The following is a 13,286-nucleotide window of genomic DNA, read 5'->3' on the forward strand; positions in this document are numbered from 1 at the left end:
TATATATATATATATATATATATATATATATATATATATATATATATATATATATATATATATATATATATATATATATATATATATATATATATATATATATATATATAGATAGATAGATGAAGTAGATATAAAATACAGTGTAGTGCCGTTTATCCGGGTACCTTTTATCCGGCTTTCCGTTTATCCGTGCTGTTGAGAAATGGCAGTTCAATACAAAAGTGACATTGCGTTATGAGGAGGATATTTGAAAAAGCGGTTATAGGAGCACATTGGCATAACAAAAAATACTATAATTCATGGAAAATTTTACACATTCTCATTGGAAAAACATGATGTTAATAAAAACTGGGTTATTTTATCAAAAACTAAGAACATTTTCCAAAACCTAATCAGGAATTAGTGATAAAACATATCATTTGACTCATTATCCGTGTTTTTCGCTTATCCGGGCGAGGTTAAGTCCCGAGAAGCCCGGATAAACGGCGCTCCACTGTAGATAATAATAAATATACAGCTACGTGAAAAATTGAACAGCCGACAAAAATTAATGTTATTAGAAAATTTGCTAAAAACTGATTTTTTACTTTTTTTACACGGCACAATGTATCGCTCTTAACAAAAAATGCACTGACCACTCAACGATCAAAAGTGAAGAGAACCAATTATCCAGATCCTTTGATTTTCAAATAAGCTATTCGTGGGAATAAGAAAATATGAAGCACAACGGATGTGAAACCGAAAATAGACAAAACATGCCTAACTCGCACATGCGACTGGGAGAGGTGTGAAGCGTATCATTGTGTACTTCCAATTTTTGCAGGAATTGTTTGTACTCATTCTCGTGGTTCAATACTCATTCATCGGTTATCACCAAAACGAACATGCTTTCTCGCACTGCCCAACACGTTTCTACCAACGGTGGGTAAAGGCATATGTTTTTTTAGCTTGGGTACAGTTGAGACAGTTTCATGAACGTGAACTCGAATGAATAAGGGCATTCTGCGAATCTAAAAGCGTTTCTACATACACCGAGACTGCAGGTGAGAAATGGCTGTGAGAGAATTGACAACCGGTTTCTCACGCCGGTGTGTGTAGAAGCTCCGATGGGCGCCGAGATGAGACTTTTCGAAACTGTCTGTCAAATTCGATTTGATTTGTAAACAATCATTTGGTTTCAAAATGGAATATGCAATTCTAGCAAATTTGAATCAGTGGAATAAAGACATTGAAAATATTATTGATCTGTACAACGCTGTTAGGACAAATTCGTCTAGAAAACGTTTATGGCAACGACCTATGTTAGCTCATCGCAATGAGCATGGCAACCACCTCTTGGAGCTGCTAGCCGAAGAAAAAGTGCAAACTACGATTAAAATGTTTATAAGAATGCCCAGGGCGTTATTCGATTTTATTCTTAGGGCTATTCACCCCGAAATATCCCGTATGAATACTCAAATGCGATTGGCTATAAGTACTAAAGAAAGATTGGCTATCGGGCTACGTTTTCTAGCAACTGGTTGCACTTATTCCGACCTGCAATTTGTATTTAGAGTAAGTATATTTCATTATATTTATAACCTTGCAATTCTTCGTAATTAATTACATCAATTACAATCTTCTTAAAAATTACCGACCTAATAATTTTATTTTTAAGGTTTCTATATCATCTATTTCGAAAATTTTACCTGAAGTGTGTGATCAAATTGTAAAGACACTTCGTGATTACGTTAAAGTAAGTTATTATAACGTTGCTGTTTTTAACTGCATTGTTAACTGGTGGTGGATGCTATTGAGAAACTTAGTTAGGCTGCACCCGGATATCAACGCGAACGCCTCTGGAGATTACAGCGTTATAAGACTTTCAGATGATCGAGGAGAAAGTAAAAAGTAAAAGTCCATCCTGGGTTATAATTACTGGATTAAATTAACACGACAGCAATCTTAACAATTCTGTTTGCTGCTCAGCTAACAATTTGATGGCGCCCGCACCATTTTGTTCGTTGCCTTCATTTTGTTCCGACGTTTTTTCTTCAGCAGCTCCCCTAAAACGATTATCAATTTTTAGTAAAGCGGTTCGCATATTTGATGTAATTTCATCGAATGTAATTTGATGATCCACAATATCCTTTCGATGCTGCTCGTTTTCGCACTCATCCACAATCGCTTCTTGCAATTCCACATACTGCATGGACAGGTCGTTGACTCTCTTCAAGCACACAGCAACGCTTACACTGTCGTATTCGCTCGCCACCACTTCCTCGACCGTTGTCTTGAGCAGCTGCACTCGTGCATCTATCAGTGATCGTTTAATCAATAAACGCTCCATATTACGCGTTTATATTTACTTTTCGTTGTAATTTATCACTTATTGCACCTTATCCGGTTCGAAGGACCATAAATGTTTGATAATATTTCAATTCAGCTCACTTTTATTCCATCTCTACAATTCACAACTGCTCCCTGCCTGAACCGCGTGCTTCGCTTTTTATCTTCCGTCTAACGCACACATACATTTGTCCTCGCTATCGGTCTGACGCGTACACCTGTCCTATTGATCTCGCTGTCATAGCATCCAGCGAGGATGATCGATGTCCGTCTATAGCGGTCGGTGCACTACTCACCGATTACATCTAACAATTACTTTTTGAAAAATTGCTGTTGGATTGGTCAAAACGAATCTTGACCTTTGGACCTTTGGCCATTTAAGTCTGATACGCTAACACTAAAAACTATGATACCACTCAGCGGCGGATCTAACGGTAAGCGGATTAGGCGATCGCCTGGTGCCCCGCCGATTTAGGGGCCCCGTAGATCGCTAGTATGTAGTGTACAGTTTATATAAAAGTGGCCAGCGTACTAGGGACAAGGGCCGTGGAAGTATGGACAATGGGCCCCGGAAGGATGGACATTGGGCCCCAACGCTGCTCCACCCTTCCTCCCCCCTTTCTTTATTTAAGTCGACTGTTTAATCTCCCAAGCTAAGTGCCAGTAACCTACCCTACCCCTTGCTCTCCTTTTACTATTTACCATTTTACCATATACAAGAGGCCTCAATTCGTTCCGCCTAGGGCCCCCGATACCCGTACCCCCTCTTTTAGCTCTCTCTGGTTGATGGAACATTTTATAAATCAGAATAAATGTTATTAGTAGGTATTAATGATGGAAGGGTTGACCCGAACCTATCGGGGCGGAGCCATCCGTAAGCGACCCGGAGTCGTTCGGGTCGACCCGAAAGGTACAAGAAGGTGCAACGACTCCGGTAGGTGCAAGAAAGCAAAAGCGACTCCAACCGGTTGGTGCAGCGAGTTCGGGTCGGGTCGGGTCGGATTAAACATACCTTGACGCGACCCGACCCGAACTCGTTGCACCAACGGGTCGGAGTCGCTTATGCTTTCTTGCACCTACCGAAGTCGTTGCACCCGCGGGTCGTATTTGATTCCGACTCCAACCGAGCGCACCCGCATTTTTGCGGGGGCCAACATAACCGCATTGCATGTTCTCTCTGTTTTATCTATGCCACGTGACAGCCATAGAGTCCAATTCTTGTCATATAAAGTACACTACAAATAAGAATGAAATAAAAGTGTCCCACAACTACGAGAACCCCTGTATTACTGAAAATTTCAGCCTGAATTATCTTTATTGTATTTTTTTTAATTCCTCTAGCAGTCGAGTATCAAATTCAAATTTTAGTTTTTGTTTCGTGCTAGGAGATAATTGTTTCAGTTTATCGTGGAATCCCGCCACGTAAACACTGTCTTCAGATTGGGATAGCTCAGCAACTCTTTCATTGATTTTGGTTACAGACTTTAAAAAATTATTCATTGTTTCGTCACAAATATCGTCCACGTTCTTCCTCTTTCGTGATGTTCGGCGTTTAGTTGAGCTGGTTACTGGTGTCGATTGTGACATTTAAATTTGTGGAGACATAAAATAATCTTCTAAGTATTCCACCTCCCAAGCGTTTTCATCTAATTATATAAAATTACTACCGTCGTTCATAGTTGACACTTCTTCCCGTGGCTCGACAAGCTAAAAAGAACATGTAAAATACATATTAGTTTTCTCTTATACTTACAGCTTCCCTCAACAACTGAAGAATGGCTCAACATATCAAAAGGGTTTGAAGAAAAATGGGGCTTTGTAAATGCGATTTGTGCCATCGATGGGACTCATATAGCCATCCAGGCTCCATATAACTCCGAATCAGATTATTTTAATTACAAGAAATTTCACAGCATCGTTATGTTGGCTATAGTTGATGCAAACTATAACTTTTTATTCGTCGACGTCGGCTGTAAAGGCCGTATATCAGACGGAGGTGTACTTCGTCAATCGTCAATATACAACAAATTAGAAATAAATGAACTGAACATTCCCGAACCGCGCTTGTTATCGCCCAATCATGCTATAAAAACTCCGTACATGCTATTAGGAGATAAAGCGTTTGCATTAAAACCCTATTGTATGAGGCCTTATAACACTCGCAATTCACCCAATGGTTCAGCTGACCGAATGTTCAACACAATACTGTCTCAAAATCGGCAAGTAGTGGAATCCACGTTTGGAATATGGAGTGGAAGGTTCAGATTAGTACGCAATACAATGTTGTTGCAACCCGAAGTTGCCAATAGAGTTGTGTTGGCCACGGTATACCTCCATAATTTTTTAAGAGCTAGAGCGCATACTTCGTATATGTCACAAACACCCGGAGACAATGACCAATGGTCAACAGTACCGCTAAACAGAATTCCACCACAAACAACTGAAGGCATGACAGCAGTTAGAGACCAACTTAGAGATTATTTTGTGCAACAAATGAGACGTTAGCAATGTACGGGTCGACCTGCACCTACCGGGTCGAAGCCATCGGTAAATGACTTGGAGTTCTTTGGATATACCAGTTACGTGCAAGCAGGTTCAGTACATACCAGAGAGCATAAACGAATCCGATCCATTGGTGCAGCGAGTTCGGGTCAGATCGGACCAAGGTAGTTTCAAAACCCAGATTGGAATTGCTGCACCCGAGGTTGGACTGAAACTACCTTGGCCCGACCCTACCAGAAATTACGGCACCAACGGGTCGGAGTCGCTAATGTTTTCAAGCACTTACTCTATAATTCAACCCAAACTCGCTAAACCCATGGAATCGCTTTCGATTTTGATTAACTCGCATCCGACTGCAGGTTAAGTCGTGGAATGAATTAGTATGTCGATATATAAATAAATAAATAAATAAATTGTAAAAAATAGGTAAACACTTACAGAAATTAGACGACTACCACCATCTACGGTGCCCAGAACGAATTTCATGGCATTAAAATAAGGCCGCGTGGGCTCTAACACATCCGCAGCACCCGAGCCAGTTATGCGGCTTTGTGTTGTAATGTCGAAATGAACCTCTCAAAGAAATCCATTTCGATTTCAATTTATCAACAGGAATGTCAAATGACGACGAAATTTTGCGCCATGCATCGTCCTGAATGTCTTTATTTTTGTAATACTTCGACTTTGGATTCCATATGGAAGGATATTGCTCAACCTCAGCAATGAATATAAGAGTGGCGTCTTCCGTCATTTTTACAGACTGAAAATAAAAGTAAAACGAATAAGTATTGCCAATTTTTACTCTTGTTTGTTATGAGATTGCGTAAATCGATATTGATGACCTTTGATATTTTGTTGTTACTAAAAGAGAATTATAAATAGTGTAAACGGCTACGGTTGTAGTATAAAACTAATATACCATCAATCCAAGTTATTATAAAATATCACATAGCACCAATGATATTGTTCGCTTTGTAAGGAATGATGTTTGGATACCAATTATATTTCTATACTAGACAACAGCCTATAGCGTCTTCCTGCCTGCTAGCATCAATACCAGCTTTATCATTTTTGTTGGCATTTTCACTATACAAACCTTTATTTTACTCTGTTTCTGCTCCATTGCTCTTGTTGTTTACGTTTAAAGTGTTGCGTGGAATCGATTTTGGAACTGGAAAAAACAAACAATTGCAAATATCAAAATTAATATCAACCATGCAGTCGGTATACGCACGCTTCAACTGAAATGAAGGAGCTGTAAAAAGTAAACACTCGATTGTCAAATGACACAATCTTAACATGTCAAATTCTCTCAGCACCATCGTTCTTTGCGTGCCGAGGAGAATTCTCTCACCGAAAATACTGTCAGTCGCTGTCAAAGCATGCTGTCAGTTATTTTCTCAGCTGCATTCTCGGTGTATGTAGAAACGCTCTAACATGGGTTAAAAATCTGGGTACATTTTGAACAGTTGAACAGCCTTTGGAAAATACCTAAATAAAACAACTGGGTGGGAGGGGGGTGATATGTTGGTGGCGCCGCGTGCTTCGTTTATAGGTAACAATGTGGACAAATGTGGGTTTCAATGTGTAAGTGTTCCGCGGCGGATAGTAAGACCAAGTCCGGACCATTTCCTCTTTTTTTTTTTGAAGATATCAAAGCATCCTTTACATGTGCAGCTCGGGGCTCTGAAGAAAATATTATAGTGACCGTTGTGTGGCTTTGGTCACTAACACGGCTTTGGTAGTTCGCAGCAATGATCCCCTATTAGTTTCAGTGCACATGCACCGGGCATATGCACCAGCAACGCGTTTTACCTTGTTGTGATGTCCAAATAATGATTATTTGATGTTGTGTGAATAAAACATCATTTCAAATTTGCCAGACTCGTTATTTTTAAATTAATTTGCTGAATGTTTCCCTATTCTCCGTTGAGAATCGAAGTTCACTAGGACCCCGTGTGACCATTTTGGTGTCACACAACTCGTGGTAGATAATTGCAAAACATGTAGAGGGGCCCCCAGCCAAGCACAGGCACGTTTCATCAAAGCCAAATTCAAAAGCCTACACATCGATATCGATGGAATCGTTTCTCGAATGAAACCTCTTTCCACTGGAGCACCGTTGCTTGCTTGGTCCCGTCAAACATTGCGAGGCTTGCGAGTAGTATAATCTGATCGAAATCTTATGGTACGTTAAAATAATCTGTTTTTTGTTCACTAGTTTTGTTTTTGTATTGTTAGTTGTCGAAAAGTTCACTATTTAATTTTTTGTAGATTCTTGCAAATTAAATGTCAAAATTCTTGTGTTTAATATGCTACAATTTTCACTGTTAAACCTGCTCTTGGGGTGCTATAATTATAACTGCTAAAACTAGGGGTGAAAAAATCACCAAGGCTCGCAAGCTCTTTAATGCGAGGACTCTGGGGCTGTGAACTTGTTTGTGAACCTGAATTTTGTTATGTTATTTTAAAAAAATCCACAAAAATTTAAATAGTGATCTTTTTGACAAATACTACCGCAAAAAAATAATTCATGAATAAAAATCAAAGATAATTTTAAATACCATAATATTTCGAGCAGATGATATCATTCGCAACCCTCGCAATGTTAGACGGGGAGCCCTTGTGTGCCCTTGCAAATCGCTATCAATTGCGTAGCGGGATTTCTGTCATTTTTTCTTCGTAATTTTACTGGCTACGTACAGGTGTATTGGAATTGTGTTTAGGGGCCTTCAAATTTTTGTCAGTGTGTATAGTGTAGTGTTGGATAATCTCAAAAGAGATTTTTATCTTCGAATCCCAATTCTGGGATGGGATTCGAATCTTTGAATCCCAATCCCAATCCCGATGTGGTATAGCGTTTTATTCTAGTTTGTAGCGGGTGGGGGGTGGATTTAGTTAAAGCTGGAGTACGAGGTAATTCTGTTTTACTGTTAATTGTTTAAATTTGCCGTACTTATGTCATAATGAGTACAGGTCCCTTAGAAACGCGCTCTAATTTCAATCGCAATCCCAATCGCAATCGCGATCACAATTCCAATCGCAATCGCAATCAGAATCACAATGGAATCTCAATCCCAATCAGAATGCCATCCCAATCAACTCGCAAACCCAATCCCAATCGAATCGCAATCCGTATCCCAATCAGAATCCCAATCGAATCCCAAACAAATCCCAATCGCAAATGAATCTTTTAGGGATTCAAATGCTATAAACAGAATCCGATCCGAATCGAATCTTTCTAGGGAAAGAATATTAAAATCTCCCGAATCCTGAATCTCCCAACACTAGCCGGCATCGCGAATAAATGAACACATTTTAACAGTCGTTTAAAGTTCATTTTGGTTTAACCGAGTTCATTTGTTGTTCATTCCTGTTAAAATAAACGATCGTCAAAATAGTTAACGACTGCTCGATATCGCATATAGGCAAACACGGGGAAAAAATTCGAGCAGTATAATTAAACGACTGTAAATTTGTATCGCATACGCTCTTGACAGTCGTTTGTTTAACGACAGCATAGGACCAGTCGTTAAAATTAACAAATGAACTCAATGCGTTCGCGATGCCAAATTCTAGCAATTTTTAACGACTCTGGTTAATTTTTAACGACTGTTAATTTTAAACCAATTCTTTCCAATTTAAACCAAGTCGATAACGGAGTGGATGATTTAGTCGATCGGTTAGGCTATACTGTAGTGCGTTTGTGGTTGTGTATCGGGGTTTCGGTGGTAGTAAGCGCAGTGTTCTGTGCATTCGATGCATCAAGTGTCTCTGCGTGGTTTGGGTGTTTCGTGCACTGGACATCCATACCAACAAAAAATGGCGGTTTCTCGCTCTGCCCAATGCTTTGCGCCAACGATGATAAAATTGTTTTTATTTGAGCTGTGCGCGCGTGCCACAGCGTTCTTCACTTGCGACTTTGGTAAAAGTATTAGCAGATTTCTTAGAACATTTAATGTGAATTGAGACGAAGTCAAACATCCACATTGACGGGGACCGCTAGATCGCCGGGGGCCCTGGCGGCCGCCCAGTCCGCCCACCGTTTAACACGCCACTGGACCGATCAATTGGAACCGATGGGTATGTTGTATGCTTTGGTTTAGTAATGGAGCTATGCTAATAAGTTTTTTGTGAGAGTGGCGGGGAGACGATATCGGCATACAGCAGCGCTGACAAAACTGATGTGCTCGACGACGGTGAGCACAGTCGTGCAATTTCGAAGGAGGGTGGTCTTCGGAATGGGGCCTTTTAGACGAATCAAACCCAACGGAGTGTCACGTTGCTGTTGCGTCACTTGCGGCAGTTCCCGCCTCATAACAATTTGCCGAGCGATGCACGTACGCTACTGAAGTTACCGGCCGGCATATCACAGGATGAGAAGGCAATATCGTCGATAGCTGGTGGCAAATTTTGGTACCAAGGCATCGAAAAATTCCTTCAATTCTATTTTCCGTAAGTAAATTGACATGTTAAAATGAAGGATTACGTTATTGTATAATATTTGTAACTGTATATGTTTTTCTTCTTCTTTTTCAGTAATGTACCACCATCTGAACGTGGTTTTGAGTTGGATTTTTTGTCGACGGCCGGCCGTTATTTAAAAGGAGCCACCCGCCATTTTGGCCGATCTTGATGCGTGTGCACAATGTCTCCCTATGATGACGGTGGCAATATTTTGTTGTGAGTCCAAGCCACTCTCGCTGGACGAATACTTTGAAAAATTCGTCAAGGGAATGAATCGTTTGCAGCCGAACGGTTTAAAAATAAGCAGTCGTGTGTACTGGGTAAAGCTTAGGGGCAATTATCGCCGATGCACCTGCGCGCGCGTACATCAAAGGCAGGACAAAGCAAGCGTTTAATCTGGACATGCTGCTTAATTGTACAATGACTTTTTTTTTTCAAGTGTTAAGGCGTTCAACGCGATCGAGAAGTGCACCATACAAACGGAGTATGACGCCAGAACGCGTCGGCGTTTCTTCCGTTACATTGCTATCGCCCGGCCAAGGACAGACAAAGAGTTTCGGGAAGACAAGTAGCGGAACCATTATGAAGCAACTACGCCACTTTCCAAACTAAAGACATGCAACATGACTCGAAGCTTTCCGGGTTCCGAGCGAATGTATTTCGCGGATAAAGGAGTTTTTGACAATTGTCGGCGCATATCTGTCAGTTTCCGTCGGACTTTAAACGACGATTGCGGGACCTGCGGTACATTAAGCACTGGAAAGCTTCAGAGCACAAAATGTTACTGCAGGTCGCCAGAGTGGCCGTTTTGAAAGACCTATTGAAACCTGAAATGTAAAACCACTTTTTGCTGCTATTCGTTGCAATGACGATGTTCTCTACATCATACCACCGTGCACGATGGGGCTATGCGGACGAGCTGTTGCACCAGTTTGTGGCAGACTATGCATAAGCCTACAGCCTGAAACTGGTCAACAGTAACGTCCATAGTTTGCGACACGTGTTGGAAGATGTGGATAAGTTTTGCGACCTGTGCACCATATCGGCCTATGATTTTGAGGCTATGCTGCACGACATCCGGCAATTGGTGCGTATCGGAAAGTGGTTAATAGCATCTTCGAGCTATAGCGAGTGGAAGCTAACCGGCTGAAGCAAGTAGTGCCAAATACAAGGCATACTGTTAGCCTCAGTCTAGTGCCCCACGCTTCTATGATTCGAAAAGGGTTTACACTGCGCGACAATTTTCGCGATCAATGGTTCCTGACAAGGATGACCATGTTATTTTATAATATGACGCAAAATTGGTCGGCGAAGAACTGCATGTGGAGGGGCATCAATTCACCCATCAGGAGAGCACCTTCACTAGCCCGTGTCCGTCGGAAGAAATTAATGTGTGTACGGTTCATATACAGAACATAAGCACGTACGCCATTATTGGGCACCGTACACCAATTCGACTGCAATTTTGTGCAAATTAGCAGCTGTCGAGGGTAGCAAACCGAGTGAGTATGCGGTGGTGCCATTACCGCACACTTACCCAAGTGTGTAGAGTGGATACACAAAGTATTAATAAAAAAAAAAACCTCCTCTAATTGAAAGACAACATGATGTGTGATGTCGTGTCATTAATTAAATGATATGTGATGTGTTCCTATTATGTGATATTCATAAAATATAGTACAGCGTCTAACAGCAATAAAACATAAAAAATCATTTAAAAGATAGTTTTGTTTAATTAAAAAACCGCTGCGTTTATAGCGCAAAATTATTTTAATTCTTGTTTTATCCAAAGCTATTACTTTAACATCAAAACTATTCCAACTAACTACCTATATCAATATTGTTAAAGAAAGAGTACGACGAAATAAAGCAAGAAAAAAAATCCTACTTAAAATGTTTGAAATTCATTTAAAAAAGCTTATCCTAGCTAATTCTATACAGTATGGAAAAAAACATCTTATCTTATCTTATCTTATCTTATCTTACACCTGTTCTCACTTTACTCTTGTTTGGAAAACTTGGTCTAATAACTAAAAACGTATGAATGGTGATGTAAGCTTCATATAAAAAATACGATAAGATTTTATAATTGAATGCATTAATTGTTTAGTTCTTTCTTTGGGGTGCAAATGTGTCCCGCGGTCACCAAATAAACGGTGCGCTAAAACGAAATTTGCGCGAGCTACCGTAAAATCCAAAGGTAGCTGAGAGCGATCCAAACGTTGCTGAAAACGATCCAAACGTAGTTGCAAACGATTCAGACGTAGTTGATTGCGATCCAATCTCATGGATTGCGATTCATAGCAACCGGATAAAGATTCAGAGGAAAGTGAGAACAGGTGTATTTTTGTCGCGTAACGCAGCAAAGTGCTGAATGATACAAGAGGATATTTTAAATCTTTTAATATATATTTATAGGCTCTTGTGCTAAAATATTTTAAGGTTAATGCTGCTGTGATTTCTTCTTTAGTCCAAATCACTCTCTTTTTTCTGTTTAAAATTAAATCATTTTGATTTGCTGACAATCTATTTTTTAGCAAATTTTGGGTTTTGTTTTTGTTTGTTTTTGTTTTGTTTTTTATCGTATACTTATTTTAGAAATGAAATTTTCTTTAGCAGAATCTTGTTTTCTGTGTTCAAACGTTTCAGACTGTTTCTTAAATTTCGGTTGTGCTAAGTTTCATGCTCAGTGTTTTATTAGTTTTTCTTAACGTTTTTTAATTTCTTCAGCTCTAATTCTAAAGCTGCTATTTTTGCATCCTTTTCATTATCTATGTTTTTGTTAAATGTTTCGTGTGAGGCATTATTACTAGGTGAGTCTTGGTAATCATGCTCTAAAACGATTACATTGCAGCATGTTTCGGTGTTTTCTGTTAGTTCGACTGGGTCAATATTTGTATTAACCACAGTTCGGATAGCTAAAAAATAATGATGAAAAGGATTGCAAGGATCATGAGTGTTAACACAAAACCAATACCTTTTAAGGGTAAACGTCGATTATTACAGGGTTTCCCACGATTTATTGGTCAGTTCCCATGTTTTTTTGGTGCGTTCCCATGAGTTTTTGATCATATCCCGGAGATGTTTGGTTCGTTCCCATAATTTATTACTATTTTTCGATTGGATATTGGACAATTGGACGAAAAAATTCTGGGAAACGGCCAAAACATTGTGGGAGCGTACCAAAAAAATATGGGAATCCACCAAAAATTGATGGGAACCAACCAATAAATCGTGGGAAACCTAGTATTTGGAATGCTTGAGAGCGGTGTGTTGAAAAAATGATAATCCTCTCTTCGAAAGTGTTGAGAACAAATCGCGGCACTTTTGTTCGGTGTCCAATTTTCATCACGGTCGCAAAATTGTATTAATTTCCAATACAAATCGTTTTCGGAAGGAACTATGGAAAACAATATCGAAGCCCCGTTGTTTTTCAGTTTAACTGTTGTTTCCACAAAACACCACCGTACACGACCTATACGACATTTTGATGACTTAACCCAAGCGTCACAGATTAAGCTTAAACGGCTGGAAAATTGAATATCCATAGAAAAAAATGAAAGCTCCATAGGTTCACTTGTTTGCTCAATAGATGGCGTATTACAACCCGTCTTTATGATGCTGTCCTTTTCTAGCAATGTGTTTCGACAAGTTTCATCTAATCATGACCTATATAGCCTTCTAACTTTCTGAGCAAAAATCTATATGAATGGTCGTGTGGTCAAGATACGTGGGTATCAACACCAACGACCATTACTCAAATCTCACTTGCTTCAGTGCTGGTGGTGTCCGTTGGAGTTTAGTATTTAAAAAATCGTATCGCCGTTCTAGTTCAAGCGATGCATAACTTCAATGCGAAACCATAAAACAATACAGAGAAAATGAGAAAGCTCTCCTCCAATCCTGGCGATTGTTATACCTGCACGATACTGCGTAGACCATCCGAGTGTTGTGCGGCTGGCGTGTTAGGATTGCAATATAATGCATTG

The sequence above is a fragment of the Anopheles coluzzii genome, chromosome 2 (genome assembly GCF_943734685.1).
Source record: "Anopheles coluzzii chromosome 2, AcolN3, whole genome shotgun sequence".
NCBI lineage: Eukaryota > Metazoa > Arthropoda > Insecta > Diptera > Culicidae > Anopheles > Anopheles coluzzii.